Below are 15981 nucleotides of genomic sequence, written 5' to 3'. Positions count from 1 at the left end.
TCCCTTCGCCTCCGCATTTGGCTGCTCTAAAGTGATGGGAACGGCCTGAGCTTCCTGATCAATCGCTTAAAATTCAGGGTCGGCTCGCTCGCGCTAGAGGGCTGCCTGCCAGCCCCGCGCAGTGCGCTCTGCCGCCTCCCCCCTACTCCCTTGCATTGGGGTGGGGTGGGAGGGAGCCGCGATGCCGTCGTATTGGAAAACATCCCCGCGCTGGCTGGGGGGCCCGGTGGGGCCAGCGCTGGAAGCCGTTCCACTCGAGCAGATGGCTGTGAAACTTTGGCGGCGAGATAAATTGGGTCTGACGGCGTGAGGCCGGCTCACAGATGGGCGGGATTCTCACGCCGGCCCCCACGTCCGGCCCGACTGCGGGCAGGGGCCGGCGCCGCGCAGAGCCCCCCTCGGGTACCCGTCCTGCCAACGTAGGGCTCGGGGGCCACCCATCCTCCTGGGGCCTCCCTCGGTTGAGGGCGCCCTCAATCACCTTCCTTCCGGCCCCAGAGCTCCCAAGAGACGAGCCAGAGGGAGGGGCGCCCCCAACGCCCGCCCAGTCACCTCCGCCAAGCTGGCAGCTGGGCTTTCCCCCTCCTCTGCCATCCACAGAGGCCTGAAGCGTGAAGGTTAACAGCTGGGGGGGAGGCTGCGTCTCCCTCTCTCACCCCCTTTTTGCTGCAGCCCCGCCCACCTGCCAGCCCAGGGGATGTCGTAAACAGGGCTGTGAGGTGTGTGCGGAGGGGGGCTGAAAGGAGGGATAGCGAGGAAGCCAGACAAAGAAAGCGAAAATGTGCGAGAGGCGAAGAGAGACCAAAGCGTAGACCAAGGACCTAGACAGGCTGAGAAATAGAGATGGAGGGTTTGACACAGAGACACCCACAGAGAGGAAGGATGGAAGAACCTCGGAGCTAGACCGAAACACATGATTGGAAGTGGGAGGAAGGGGAAGGATGGAGCAAGGGGACTCAATACTGGCAGAGGTGCAAGCTGCACCGGCCTCGGTGTTGGACCACCCTGGAGGGTGGGGACGTACAGGGGCTGAGGTCCGGAGCATGGGAGTGCCACTGCCCATGGCCGCACCCAAGATCTTCGCGTCATTTCCCCCGCCTCGATTTCCCCTGGAGTGCGGGGGTAGGGAACATTGCACAGCTGCCTCTCTGCTTCAGAGTCCGCCCGGTCGAGCTGCCTCGTCCGCGCATCAGTCCAGCGGGCAGATATCGATCCTTCCTAGCTAAGCTCGATACCCGCGGCCTGCAGCCCGCTGTGCTACAAAAAAAAAGGAAGGGCTAGCTCTTCAGGACGCCTCCGCCGAGAGTCTGTGCCAGAATGAACCCGGGCGGGCCTGGGTCAGAGCGGAGAACTAGCTCTTGCAGGTCCCTGTACAGCCCCACTAGGCAGGCCAGTCAGTGTGAGGCAGGGGCATGACCTGGGTAACCTTAGGCCCAGCCTTCTACAGGGAGCGCTAAGGCAAGAGGGAAAAAATATCTTCGAGGAGCTGATGAAGTTGAAGTTTTGTAAAGGGCGTGAGGTAGACAGCCAATCAGCAGGTCGGTATTTACATGGACTCTCGGATTGGCTCTCACGGTGCCTCTTTAGAATGTTACTTTGAAATCTTAAGAAAAACATAAGTCCCACCCATGAGGAAGGAAGGAGGCTCTAACACACCCCTCCAAATATCATGTAGGGTTCGCCCTGGGAAAACTCCCCCACACAAGCGCCGAGGGGAGGTGGGATGCTGCCCAAGCGACAGATATGGGTAACTAGCTGGAGTTCCGAAGAAACAGCAGCTTGGCCATAGCCCAGCAGATAGGTTGCACCCAGAACTCTTCCACATGCCCAAATGGGGGATGAGGGGGATTAGACATGCTGGAAAGAGGGGCTTGGTTCTGACAATCTGGTAAAAGCCATCCAATGTCATTAAAGGAATTGGCCCAATGAGTAATTCTCCGGTTTGCTATAGGGGTTTGCTACAGGAACACTGCAAGCTTGCAAATAGTATCAGAGGTAGGCTGGGTTGTCCCCTTGCTTACCTTCAGGCCAGTTTGACCTGGAGATCATATTTCCCTCACAGGCCTGTGAGGCAGACATGAATACATGGGGAGGGGGTCAGTGACAGATTGAAGCCTCCCAAGCCTATAAAAGGGTGTCTCGATCAGTCCGCCCCCAGGAGTCTGCTGTATCGTGAGACTGCTCTGTTCAGCAAACCCTGAGGCTCCCTCCAGGAGAGGGAGAAGCTTCAATATTGGCAGCTAAGCATGGACCTTCCCACCCTCCCCTTACTGGGGGGTGGGGGTTTGAGCCTTCCACTCATGCTGAGAAAAGGGGGGTGGTGCCTTTCCCAAATATCACCCATTTTTATGACCCACACCCCTCTGCCAGGGGCCTAGATGACTCAAGATTCAGGGGGGAAGAGCTATCAAGGGTGTGAGGGACTTAGGTCTGTAGCTAAAGCTGAAGAGAAAAATCCCTCACCCATTTGCCTGTGGTGAATTGGGGTGTAGAACTGTTCTGAGTTGACTCTGGTAAGGCTCTGTTCCACCCAAGCTCTTTCCTTATGACCGAGCCTGGAGACTGCACCTCACCCAGAGCCTGACAGCTTATGTGAAAGCTGTTTCTGTGGTCCCTGTGTGCCCATCCTGTACACATCCGACATGGAGTCTGTTACAGTAAATGTTTGCAGGACCATGGGCCAATGTTTAAACACCTAAGGGATTCCTACCACCTTCCACCCACCGAAGCCCCATCCTCCTAATGACCTAGCCTGCTGTGTGGCTCTAGGCACAGCCAACACATCTCTGGTCCCTGCCCCCCCCCCCCCCGCAAGGCTGTGCCCTCCTGAACCTGTCATTCTTGGTGGAGGCAGTGAGGAGGCCCAAGAGAAGCCTAGGAGGCTCAGCTGGTTCAGCCTAGGATCTGGAACTGGAGGCAGGCAGCAGTAAGATTACCAAATCCCACGGTTCTCACAAACTCACATGATCCTATCCCTGCCTCCCTGCCGACCTCATAAAAAGCAGGGATGGTGCCGGATAGAGTGGAGAACTATGTGAACAGTGTGTGTGTGTGTGTGTGTGTACAGGGTTTGAGAGCCTCCCCCTCACCCCACTGCCCCTGCCACGGTGGCACTCTGAGAAGCTGAGATAATCCCTTGCCATCTGTCTTGTGTTGCTAACCCGCTCAGCCGGACAGCTGCCCAGGCCACAGCTCTGCAGATGGGTGCAGGGGAGTGAGGGTCACTGAAGGAGCTGGCTAACTTCAGGGGCCAGGCAGGAATGATAATAAATCCTCTGACTGCAGAATACACTTACCCTACAGACGAAGAGAGTAAAGCCAGAGATGGGCTAGTCCAGACCTGTACTGCTCCTGGAGTTTGGGAGTGACCCTCTAAGAGAGAGAGGATGGCCTGTGGTCTTGTTTCTGCTCACCCTGTTTCATGTGTATGTACGTCCCTCCGATGGGCCAGGCAAGGAAGAATGGATCAGTCTCAACTTTCCCTCAGTCTTCAGACAGACCAGCACCCAGCACCCATGCCTTCTCTGTCAGTTTCCCAGAGCACAGGGGCGGGAGACTCACAGGCTATTTAGTGGGTAGGCCTGAAGCTCCAGGCCCATTGCGCTGAGAGAAGGAAGCAGCCTCAGGCAGGGAAGAGCTGGGGGAGCAGTCTCCAGGTCTGCTTCAGTACCTGACCCTCATGATAAAGCCTCTCTCCCTGCCTCAGCAACCACTCACAACCGTGGCTCCGTCCCTCACTGGGCTCTGAGGTTCTTAGCTGAAGCCAGATGACCAGACTCAGCAATCTGAGGTGTCAGGATGTGCCAAGCAGGGCCTGAGAAAGGATGAAGCTTTGTCGCTGGCTGGGTGTGGTGGCAGTGGCGCAAGCCTTCAGTCCCAGCACTTGAGAGGCAGAGGCAGGCAGATCCCTGTGAATTCAAGGCCAGCCTGGTGTACAGAGCGAGTTCCAGGACAGCCAGGCCTGTTACACAGAGAAACCCTGTCTCAAAACAAAACCTTGTCACTGTGTGGGTCCCTACCTTCCCCCTTCCTGCCATTTCTCCTCTCAAACAAACAGCATGCTTCCACACAGACGTTCTTAGTGCAAGCTGCACCTGTACCCGCACAAACAGGTACTCACAATCATATGCACACAGCACCTGTAAACATATTTTCACACATACAAAATGCCTCACAGGGTCTCACGAAGGCCTCAACACTCACATCGAACATTGTCCTCCCTTGACCAATACACACTTGGGCTTCCAATTTCTAAGTGACCCCCCCCCCCCAGCAACTCCATCTTTGCACACCTACTGCAGAAACGTGTAGGGAAGCTCTCACCTAGTAGATAAGAATCTGTTCTGCCCTTCCTGCCTGTGGGAAACACCCTCCCCAAGCTCCTAAGGCCTTTGGAGCTGCCTCCTGGCTTCAGTCCTATCTCATACCTCTTTGGGCTCTCAGCCTTCCTAGGCCCAGGAAGAGAAAAAGAGCAGAATCCTCTCTGTTGGTCTTCTTGGGCAGGAGATGAGTCACACCTGGAGCCATGGTCGGTCGCCAGGCCTTGTCACATGTGCATCTCATCTACTCGCCTGCCCAGTCTTCACCAGTCCTCACACACATTCACACACTATCACTCACAGCCGCACGCAAGTGCCGCTACTCACAAGTCATCCTCACATTCACACAAGTTCCTCTCACACAGCCCTATAGCCACGCTTCACACGCACAGCCACATTCCCACAGCCTCACTCACAGGCATCCCCTCACTCCTTCACACCCAGCTACAGCCCCACCAGCCCAGCCTATCGCAGCCACAGCCCCATCTCAACAGGCAGGCGGCAGTTCTGGGGCCCTGAGGTCAGCAACTCCCTGGCAGAGGCTCTGAGGCCTGCACTGACAGTCTGGTACACAGGGAGACAGGAAGAGATGCCGCAGAGGCCTAGAGCCTCCTGAATAATTCAGGGCAGGCACTGCTCTGGTGGCAGCGGCCGGCCTGTCAGCTGCAGGGAAAAGTTGGTATGGTGGCGGGGTTGTTCTGAAGAGATCCCTCCCAGGGCTTCGAGGGAAGTCTGCCCAGTTTAGAGGCTCCTGAAACTCCGCAGGGTCTCCCACACACTCTGTTCTCTTTTCATCTGTCAGGGCTGGTAGGACTTTACAGGGGAGGACTGAGGCAAAGGCTGCAACGTAGGAACACCAGACTCCTACCAGTACCCCTTTCCCCAAATACATAACGGGAGAGGCCTTTTGATCATTCTGCCTACAGGAAGATGGGAGATGAGTGATGGCCGTAACCGCAGAACCTGGAGTGTGTTGCTGGGGCTGGGACCCAAGAAGGCCTCTAGCTCTTTACCTGAGTGTAGTAGGTCCACAGGTGCTGCCTGATGAAGGCATCTTGCAAGGGCAGCACGGCATTCCAAAGGCATGCCTCTACTTCTTATGTAGTTGCACAGGCCTCTCTGAGCCTCAGTTTTCTTGCCTGTAGCATGGGTGCCAAGGGCACTGACTTCATGGGGAGTGAGTAAAAGCTGTTTGACTGGATATATGACATGGCTGACATGCAGTCTCTCCACTATAAATGCTCTGCACTACAGCTAAAATGGTGGTGTGGGGACGCCGAAGAGATGGCTCGGCAGTTAAGAACACTGGTTACTCTTCCAGTGGACCCCAGCCCAATTCTCAGCACCCTCATAGTTGCTGTTCCAGGGGACCCGATATCCTCTGCTGGCCTCTGCAGGCAGCAAGCACAATGTGCACACACACATGCACGCTGGTGAAACACCCATATACATAAATGTAAAATAAAAGAAACAGTTTTTAAAACAAAAATAAAAGTGCGGCATGGGTAATCTTGGCAGAAGAGAGCTAGCCTCAAATCATTGGTCTGCACATGCTCCTCCCACCCCCCCACCCCACCTCACCCCACCCCCTGCCTGGGTGCTGTGCCTCCAAAACTCTCCTTTGCTATTGTCCCCTCTCCAGCCCAGTGTCTGCGACCTCCTTAAGACAATAGCTGTGGTCTCTTACCAAGTCCACCTCACCCCCAACTCCAGCACCCAGATGGCTGACCCCCTATGTTTTATAGACTTCTCTACCTCACAACTGAGGTTGGCACAGAGTTCAAGACTGTCCATCCACCTGGCTGCCCTGTGCCAAGTCAGTAGGATGCTTTCAGCTATCTCTGAAAATCAGTGAGGTCATGAGTCTGTTCTCTCTACCAAATAAAAATGCACTACTGGTCATGTCCACTTAAAAGGTCAGTCTGGACATTGGTGCCACACGCACTTAATCCCAGCACTGTGAAGGCAGAGGCAGGCAGATCTCTGTGAGTTCGAGTTCAGACTGGTCTACAGAGACAGCCAGAGTTACCAGAGAACCGTTGTCTCAAGAAGCAGAAGAAGCAGAAGAAGGAGGGAGAGAAGAAACCATCAGAAGAAGGTAGATGCTTTGCTCAAAACCAAAGCATCAGGTTCTCTGATTTGAAGGGCCATCTGCCCAAGTCCAGGGGTAGCAACAATTAGAGGAAAGTGGCATATGATTGGCATGCCAGAAAGGCCGGCACTCAAGTCTCCTGAACCCTGAGCCAGAGAGTACTGAACATCCTCCATATTTGATTCAAAATAAAAGCCCCAGCAAGCCATAGACCCGAAACTTAGACGTCGGCGGAAATTAAAATAGCTTCTCACTGTTTCCTGGTTTCAGTATTCTGGACAAGCTCGTGGAAGCTGAATCGGGCACTGATCTATCTCTCTGACTTTGTTCTAGTGCTGTTTCTGCTTCGCTGGGATCTTAGCACATGCTTTTCTCCCTGGGGCTGACCCTAGCAGGTCTTAGAGGGATCATCTGGCCCCCACACATGAGGCCAATCTCCCTGAATGGGCCCACGCCCATGCACCCCATGTTTTTGTGGTCCCTCGGAAGGAGAGAGACTAGGGCTACCCCAGACACCCCTCCCCTCAACTGCTCCCCACAAGGTTTCCAGCAACCCCCTGGCCCCTCCTTCTTCTGGGGAACCTTGCGGCTGGGCCCGTGCCTGCGGCGAGTCTCACCCCAGTATTATTTTAGTCACAGACAGACACGAGGCAGATGGTGACAACATCCCTTCCCAGCTCCCCACTGACGAGAGCCCGAGCCGTTGCCGCCCTGAAGCCTCAGGGTTCTTCTCCCTCAGGAATATTTCAGTCCCGACTCAGTGGCTAAATGTGGCTGCTCGTGTGAGACAAGAGCGCATCTGCGCCTCCTCTTCCCCGCACCCTGCCCAGTTCCAGGACCGAGTTGAGAGCCCCTAGGATGCCCCGCCCTCCTCACCCCTCCCCATTTCCCTGTTCTTCTGTAGCACGGAACACTAGGAGAGGCAGCCATTGTGCCCACTTGACAGATGGGGAAATGAGGGTTTTGAAAGAAGCAGGGGCCCAAGAGGCGAGTCGTGCATCAGGAGAGGAGATTTAAGCATTTCTTCATCACCTCCTTCTCCACCTTCCCATCTCCATGCCAACCCCCCCCCCCGCAACCTTTGTTCAGGGTCACAGACAGTCCCAAAAGCAATGCCAAGGTGGATGTGGCTAGGAGGTTGGGGAGGGTGGTGGCGGTATGCTGAGGAATGTCCAGGCAGACACAAAACCGGGCATTTTACTTCCCTCAGCACCTGGGATCTCACCCGGGCTCTTGTACGGTCCCCTGTATCAGGCTGGGTCTGGCCCCACCTGCACTGCTTCGGGCTCTACTGGCAGGTCTGGCTAGGGAGGCAGGAGCATCCAGGACAGGATGGAGATGTTCAGGGGGAGGGGGAGGGTGTTGTGGCAGAGGACAGGCCTGGTGCCAGCTATGCTGGCACTTTGGGTAAGTGACTCAGCTCTTCGGGTTCTTTACTCCCATGTGTTAAGCTCACAGCAGTTTGCCCCTTTGCCCCTAATTAGGTAAGGAGAATGCTATATTCCCAGGCCACCTCCAATAAATATTTTTTAAATAAATGATGGATGTGCTGAAATTAACATCAGACATGGCTCAATTGGGCTGATTCTCTCTGGAGCCTGAGCTTTACCTTGGTGGCCCACTAAGAGCTGAAGGTGGCCCCTGCCCAATTCCCAAAATACAAAGTACTTGCAGCCATATGTAGTTAGACACAGGGCAAGGGGCCCAGGCTCAAGCCAGCAGGCCATGGGAGGTGGGTTCATATACTCTGGCTGACCAGGGGGGATTAAGCTGGACCCCGAGTGCTTGGGGTACTTCCTGCAGGGGAAGACATGTCTCTTCCAAGTCAGACCTCCTGGTTGTTGTGGATTCCCTACCTCAAGCACAGTGCCCACCCCCTGCCTCAACTGTCCTCCTTTTCAGCTTGGTCAAGACACACACTAACAAGCCTTCAAAAAAACACCCACCCACCTGGGTGTGGAGACACAATCTTTTTGTTTTGTTTTGTTTTGTTTTGGAGACAGGGTTTCTCTGTGTAGCCCTGGCTGTCCTGGAATTCACTCTGTAGAACAGGCTGACCTCAAAATCAGAAATCTGCCTGTTTCTGCCTTCCCGAGGGCTGGGATTAAAGATGTGCACTGCCTTTTGCCAGCTGAGACAGTCAGATGTACATAGAGTTTCAGTCTCAAAGAAAAAAACCAAGGGGCTGGAGGGTGCTGGCTACTCTTCTAGAGGACCCAGGTTCAATACCCAGCAGCCACCATGCCAGCTCACTCCAGTTCCAGAGGATCTGACATCCTCTTCTGGTATCCACAGGCGCTGAACACATATGGCACACACACATCATACATGTATACAAAACACCCACATACATAAGAATAAAGATTAATAGCTAATTATTTTTTAAAGATGAATCTGTCCCCTAATGGCATATGTGAACAAATCACCACTACTGATCTCTTTCCTACACAGCCACCCGCCAAGGTCACTCTCTCTCTCATGCACAGCAAACTGGGTGGGGCTACTCACAGTCACCACAGCCACAAGAAGAGAAAAGCTGAGTGGCAGTGTAGAAACCTGTGGAGACACGCTTGGCTGAGTCCTGAGCAGGAAACCACACTCAGCCAATCACAGGCAAGAAGCAAAAGCCCCTCTGTGTTGACTGAACATGCCTCAAGGGCACTGCCAGGAAGCCCGGAAGCCCAGGAGCTCTCTTCTCTGGCCCTGCCTCTGTCTGGGTTCACCTGTTAACCCGCCACCGCCACCACCACCCTGTGGAGCCTCCTGTCCCAGGGTTAGTGTCTGAGACCCTCCATTCTGTGATTCCTTCCTTTGTTTGTGGAACTCACTCATCTTGAACTTGTGCCATTCTTCATGTCTCAGCCTCCTGAGTGATGGAGTCACAGGCATGAGCCACTTTGCTCAGCTGTATTCTTCTCTAGGACGCTGCCAATGCTGTACTCTCCACTGAGAACGAGTTTCCAATCTCTATCTTCTGACACCCTGACTATCCATTAAAATCAGTGTCATTTCTCCAGAAAAGCCTCTGCCAAGAAAAAGAAAACTAAATCTCAATTGAGTGCAGGGATGAGAAGAGAGGACCCACGTGGGATAAGTAAGAACCAGCCCATTGCCAGGCAGAGCACAGGGGACAGACTAACAAGGGCTGCAACTCTCTAGCAGGGTCACGGACTGCCGGACTGCCAGACTGCCGGAAGAGTCCTAGGAGTAGTGGAGATCAGAATTATGCTGCTGATAACACAAAGGCACTGCCTGACCTCTTCATTCGTTGATGCCAACACTGACGGTTATAATGTAGGGGAAGCCAGACACGGTGGGTTAAATTGTTGGTGCTTTATACAGATCAATACAATGACAATCCAGTCTGCATGGAATCATTGAAAACCTGATTTCACTTAAGAATGAAGCTAAGCAGTAAAATTGTCATTTTACTAAATGCCAATCCTTGAATACACATCTATTTAAGGCCTTATGAGATGGTATGGGGAATTCACACATACCAACAAGACAGGGCTTTTCTGTGTAATAGCCTTGGCTGTCCCTTGAACTCACTTTGTAGACCAGGCTGGCCTGGAGTTAACATATCCACCTGCTTCTGCCTTCCAAGTCCTGGGATTAAAGGCATGCACCACCACACCACATCAGGCTATGAATTTTATTTTATTTATTTATTGGTTTTTCAAGACAGGGTTTCTGTATGTAGCTTTGTAGATCAGGCTGGCCTCAAACTCACAGAGATCCGCATACCTCTGCCTCCTGAGTGCTGGGATAAAAGGCACACAATACCACAGTATGCCACATCTGGCTATGAATTTTATTTTTAATTAAAAATGGTGTGTGTGTGTGTGTACAGCTATTTTGTCTATATGTATGTCTGTGCACAACCTGTGTGCCTAGAGTCCTTGGAGGCCCAAAGACAGAAAACTAGCTGCTTTGTTTTTCTTAACACCATCTCACACAGTCTATGCTAGTCTTGAATTCTCTTTGTAGCTAACCCCTGATGAACCTGCCTCTGCCTCCCAAGTGATAGGATCATAGCCTTGTGCCACCACACCTTAGGCAATTAGATTATTTGTTTGTTTGTTTTGTTTTCTGAGATAGGATCTCACCTAGCCTGGGCTGCTTTCAAACATGCTGTGTGGCCAAAGATGACCTCAAACTCTTGATCCTCCTGCCAGGACATCACGCCAGGGTTTTTAAGGTGCTGAAGATGGAACCAGCATGCTAGCTCCACCAACTGAGCTACAGCCACACCCAGCTAGCTTTTAAAATTATTACTATTTAAATATTTATTTCTACTTTATATGCATAAATGTTTCCCTGCATAGATGTGTATGTGTAGGCACATCCACATGTGTGTGAGAGTGTGAGAGTACAGGCCCAAGGTTGATGTTGGAATCATCCTCCACCTCTCTTCCATCTTATTCATTGACGCAGAGTCTGTCAATCAAATTCAGAGCTCTATAATATGGTTAGTCTGGATAGCCGTCTTAGCTCCGGGATCCCCTGTGAGATTGGAATCATAGGCAGGCCACACACCCACCTGGCATTTACATGGATTCTGGGGGTCCAAACTCTGGTGCTCTTGTTTGCATGGCAAGTGACTCTACACCTGGGCTATCTCCCTAGCCCTAGTGCTCTCTCTTTAAAAAAAAAAAAAAAAATGGAACTTCAGCCAGGTGGTGGTGGTGTATGCCTTTAGTCCCAGCACTCAGGAGGCAGAGGATCTCTGTGAGTTTGAGGCCAGCCTGGTCTATAAAGTGAGTTCCAAAACAGTTTCCAAAGCCACACAGAGAAACCCTGTCTCAAAAGACAAATACAAAACAAAACATAAATTGAACTTCATTTTAACTTGCTAAGAAAGACTCATAGGCAGGGTGTGGTGGCGTGCATCTGTCACCCTAGCTACTGTGAAAGATGAGGGACAGCATCTGAAACGGGGTGTGACAGGCCAGCCTGGGCCACACTGTGAGACCCTGCTTCAGAAACACGCACGCGCGCGCACACACACACACACACACACACACACACACACACACACACACACCCCACAAACTTCAGATTTTGATATCTGACAGCTATTCTCTCAACAACAATGAATGAACCAGTCACTTCAAGGAAACAATGGGCAGTATTTGTTGCTGACGATAGAGTTCTAGTCTTTAGGTTGAAGTTTAAATCCTGGAATACTGTACTTATACACATCACATAAGCTTGACAGCTTCTGGAACATTTCTGATAGAATGAAGTGATATCAATGAATATGATTATTTAATATAGCATGATGAAATGTGTTGACATTTGAAAGATCTGTATAACTCAGTGAGCAGACTGTCCAAGTGAGCAATAAATTCATGATGTTATAAATTCAGGCATTCAGGCATAATGGGTGTGGTGGCGCATGCCTTTTATCCCAGCCGTCAAGAGAATTCAAAGCTAGCCTGGTCTATAAACTTAGTTCCCAGTCAGTCAGGACTATATAGTTGTGTCTTAAAACTAACATATTTTCTTTCTTTCTTTTTTTCTTTCTGTCTGTTTGTCTGTCTTTCTTTCTATTTTTGAGACAGGACAGGGTTTCCCTTTGTAGCTTTGTAGACCAGGCTTGTCTTGAATTCACAGAGCTCCACCTGCTTCTGCCTCCCGAGTGCTGGTATTAAAGGTATGCACCACAACTGCCCAGCTAAAACTAACATATTTTCTTAAAAATGGTAGTGAACTGGGTGGTGATGGTGCACTTCTTGGTATTAAAGGCATGTGCCACAACTGCCCAGCTAAAACTAACATATTTTCTTAAAAATGGTAGTGAGCTGGGTGGTGGTGGCACACTTCTTTAATCCCAGCAGTTGGGAGGCAGAGGCAGGTGGATCTCTGTGAGTTCAAGGTCAGCCTGGTCTACAGATCGAGTTCCAGGACAGCCATGGCTGTGACACAGAGAAACTCTATCTTGAAAAACCAAAAAATAAAAAATGGTAGTTAGATAAATGGGCTAAAATATACCAACAAAAATTCATTGATGGGCTGGAGTGGTGGCTCAGTAGGTAAGAATACTGGCTGCTCTTCCAAAGGACCCATGTACAATTCCCAATACACATATGACAGTTCACAACCATCTGTAATTCCAGTTCCAAAGGATTCAACACCCTCTTCTGGCCTCTTGGGCACTGCAATGCATATATGTAGTGCATACACATACATATAGGTAGGCAAACACTTATGCATATAAAAGCAGAAATAAATATCTAAATAATAATTTAGTTAGGCAGGTGACACCAATACCCGGCTCTTAACAATAATTTTAAATAAAATTTTAAAAAAGCTAGCTGGGTGTGGGTGTAGCTCAGTTGGTGGAGCTAGCATGCTGGTTTCATCTTCAGCACCTTAAAAACCCTGGCGTGATGTCCTGGCAGGAGGATCAAGAGTTTGAGGTCATCTTTGGCCACACAGCATGTTTGAAAGCAGCCCAGGCTAGGTGAGATCCTATCTCAGAAAACAAAACAAACAAACAAATAATCTAATTGCCTAAGGTGTGGTGGCACAAGGCTATGATCCTATCACTTGGGAGACAGAGGCAGGTTCATCAGGGGTTAGCTACAAAGAAAATTCAAGACTAGCATAGACTGTGTGAGATGGTGTTAAGAAAAACAAAGCAGCTAGTTTTCTGTCTTTGGGCCTCCAAGGACTCTAGGCACACAGGTTGTGCACAGACATACATATAGACAAAATAGCTGTACACACACACACACACACCATTTTTAATTAAAAATAAAATTCATAGCCAGACGTGGCATACTGTGGTATTGTGTGCCTTTTATCCCAGCACTCGGGAGGCAGAGGCAGGGCTACACAGAGAAATTGTCTCTAAAAAACAACGAAACAAAAAGCCAAGCAAACAAAAAGGTATTAGCTATGACTGTAAGTGGTGGGACTTTTCTTTGTATTTATTAGGTGCTTTTTATTGTTGTTTTGTTTGATTTTAACAGTTATCGGGGATCAAATTCAGAGCCTCTTGAAAGCTAGGCAAGTGCTGTTCACTGAGCCACACCCCCCAGCTCTAATGAAACTTTAATTAAGCTTATTTGGGTTGAATCAGGATTTCCTAAGTAGTCCCAAGTTGGGTTTGAACTCTCTCTGAAGCCCAAGTTGGCCTTGAATTTGCTAATGATCCTTTTGCTTCTGCCTTCTGAACGTTGTTTTAATAAGTGTGGACCACACTTTAAATTCTATTGTGATTTTGTTATTGTTTTTTTCTGTGGGTGTTGTTTGTTTTTGAGACAGGGTCTCTCTGCGTGACTATCATGACTCACTATGTAGATCAGGCTAGTCTCAAACTCGCAGAGATCCATCCACCTGCCTTTGTCTCCCGAGTGCTGAGATTGAAGGCATGTGCCACCACACACAGCCCTATAGTTATTTTTAAATAAACAGATCTATGTCTTTAAAGTTTTTTTCATTGTCTAATGTGAAATGAGTGTGTGGGGGCATGTGCAAATATTCTTCTCTGAGGATCAAACCCAGTGTCTTACACAGGCTCAGCATGGACTCTGTCACTAAACCAGCTGCACCAGTCTAACGTGGTGAATGCTGACGGACTGAACACCACCAAAGCCTCTTGGCGGGCTCTTAGCATTCTTAAGCACCTACAAGAATATTAAGAATGATGAAGTTGACAGCCACTGTCTGTGCATCCATGGGAGGAAAACCCGGAATGGGACATGGAGAATGTATGGGTCTGTAGAGACCAGCAGCGGCCAAAGGGGGGGGGGGCTACCAGAATCTGTTTCTTTAAAGAGATCCCAGGGCCCTGAAGTCTGGTGGACAGAGTTCAAAAGGAAGGAGCAGAGCAGAGGGTCACAGACTCTCAGGGTTCCTGGCTAAAGCTCCTCCGAGTCCCCACTTCCCTCTGCTGCCCCCACGAGGGTGCAAGGCCCCAAACCCAAGCCAGACCTCCCCACCCCCCACCCATGAGAAGGACTTGGACCTTAAAAGTATCGTCACCAAGGCCGTGCAGCAAACAATACAGAGGGGACATTATGCCCTGAGAAAGAGGCCTTCTTGTTGGCGCATTCAAGACAGCGGTGCTCTGTTCTGACCAGACTGGGGGCTGTTCATGTGCCTCAGGCCAGGCCCTCACACCCAGAATTGCATCTTCACCCAAAGGCTCACTCTAGAATCGGCCTTGGGCACTGGCCACACAGCACATAGGAGCCTGGCAAGTGCCAGGCTGTCCACCCTCACCCAGTCTCAACATCTACCCTCTGCTACCTGGCCAGGACTCTAGCACAGGCTTTACCACCTGCAGAGACCTGGTGGAGAGCAAGGGACAGGAGAGCCACAGTGGGAACAAGGAGACAAACGCCCTGCAATGCCCCATCCGGCCTGCCTAGCTAGGATCATAGGGCACTGAAACCAGCAGCCGCCTAGGCTGGGCCAGACGTGCCTGGACCCACAGAGGGACACAAAGGCTGCCTTGTTGCTTTGCCAAACACTTCCATCTCTGGAGTGGGAGGGAGGGACCGGGGCAACTGGTCCCCCTATCCCCTAGGTTCTGGGCTGGCCCTGGAACAAAACTGGACTTTAACCTCTTAGGCCACTGCTAAGATTTGAGTTAGAAGGCCCAGAGGGAGACACCATGACTTGTTAAGGAAATCTGTCAAAGGAGGGATCCCATGCTTTCCCTTGGAGGAAGGCTCACTGTCCCTGCTTCCCAGATGTTCCTCTCTCTGAAAGTCCTTTTGCCCTTGTCTAAGGCATCTCTTCCGGAAGGCCTTCTGAATGGCCCTCAGCAAGCAAGTGGTTCATATGTGCATGCTTGGCCACCAGACTGGGAGCCAGCACAGGAGTCACCTCACTGCCACAGTGTGCCCCTGTGGCTAAGGATTTAGTCATAGCTCAGGTCAAAAACTTGCCCAACCTCAACAGGTGTGGGAGCATACCACAGGTTTGGATGAGTCAGCGGAATTGCCAGCATGTCACACACAGAGCAGGACAGTCACCAGTCACCTCTCTTACCTTCATCCTTGTTCTCTGCCCTGGGACATTTTTTCCTTTCCATATACATGACAAGACCCACTTAGCCAAATAGTAACCGGCTTTATTTCTTACTTACTGGCCTGGTACACGGGACTGTTTGGAGGGCTATGCATGTACCAACTCACTGACTCCTCACAACCTTTCATCCCCAATCATTCCCACTCCGAAAGCAACACACAGTGAGGTGCAGGTTTCAAGGCCACATAACAGGCAAGTAGTGAAACTCTATCTGGAACTCAGGGAGTCACCTCTGCCAGCAGCCTTCCCAGGCCTCTCATTCCAGACGACAACCCCAGCCCCGAATCCAGCTGAAATATCACCAGGTAGGTGCCCACTGGCTTGGGTCTACATTTGTTTATCATTTGTTTATTGGCCTGCTTATTTATTTTAGTGGGTTTGTGGTGGTGATGGTGTTGGTGGTATGGTGGTCCTGGTGCTGGTGATCAAACCTGGTGCCTTTGCATGCTAGGCAGTCCCTCTACCTACCCCTGGGTTAAATCCTCAGCCCAGCTCCACTCTCGAAGGTGATCAACCAGCGTA

The 15981-nt window shown here is 51.0% G+C and overlaps 1 protein-coding gene across 1 annotated transcript in view; it reads left to right on the top strand.

Annotated features, from left to right (window-relative positions):
* Window positions 1-15981, top strand: part of Pfdn1 (prefoldin subunit 1) — a 757967-nt gene that overhangs the window by 521507 nt on the left and 220479 nt on the right. The gene's annotated exons all lie outside the window — the stretch shown is intronic.

This window comes from Phodopus roborovskii, unplaced genomic scaffold (genome assembly GCF_943737965.1).
Source record: "Phodopus roborovskii unplaced genomic scaffold, PHOROB, whole genome shotgun sequence".
NCBI lineage: Eukaryota > Metazoa > Chordata > Mammalia > Rodentia > Cricetidae > Phodopus > Phodopus roborovskii.
Note: the sequence above shows the minus strand (reverse complement) of the source record. Positions and strands in the feature narration are given on the sequence as shown.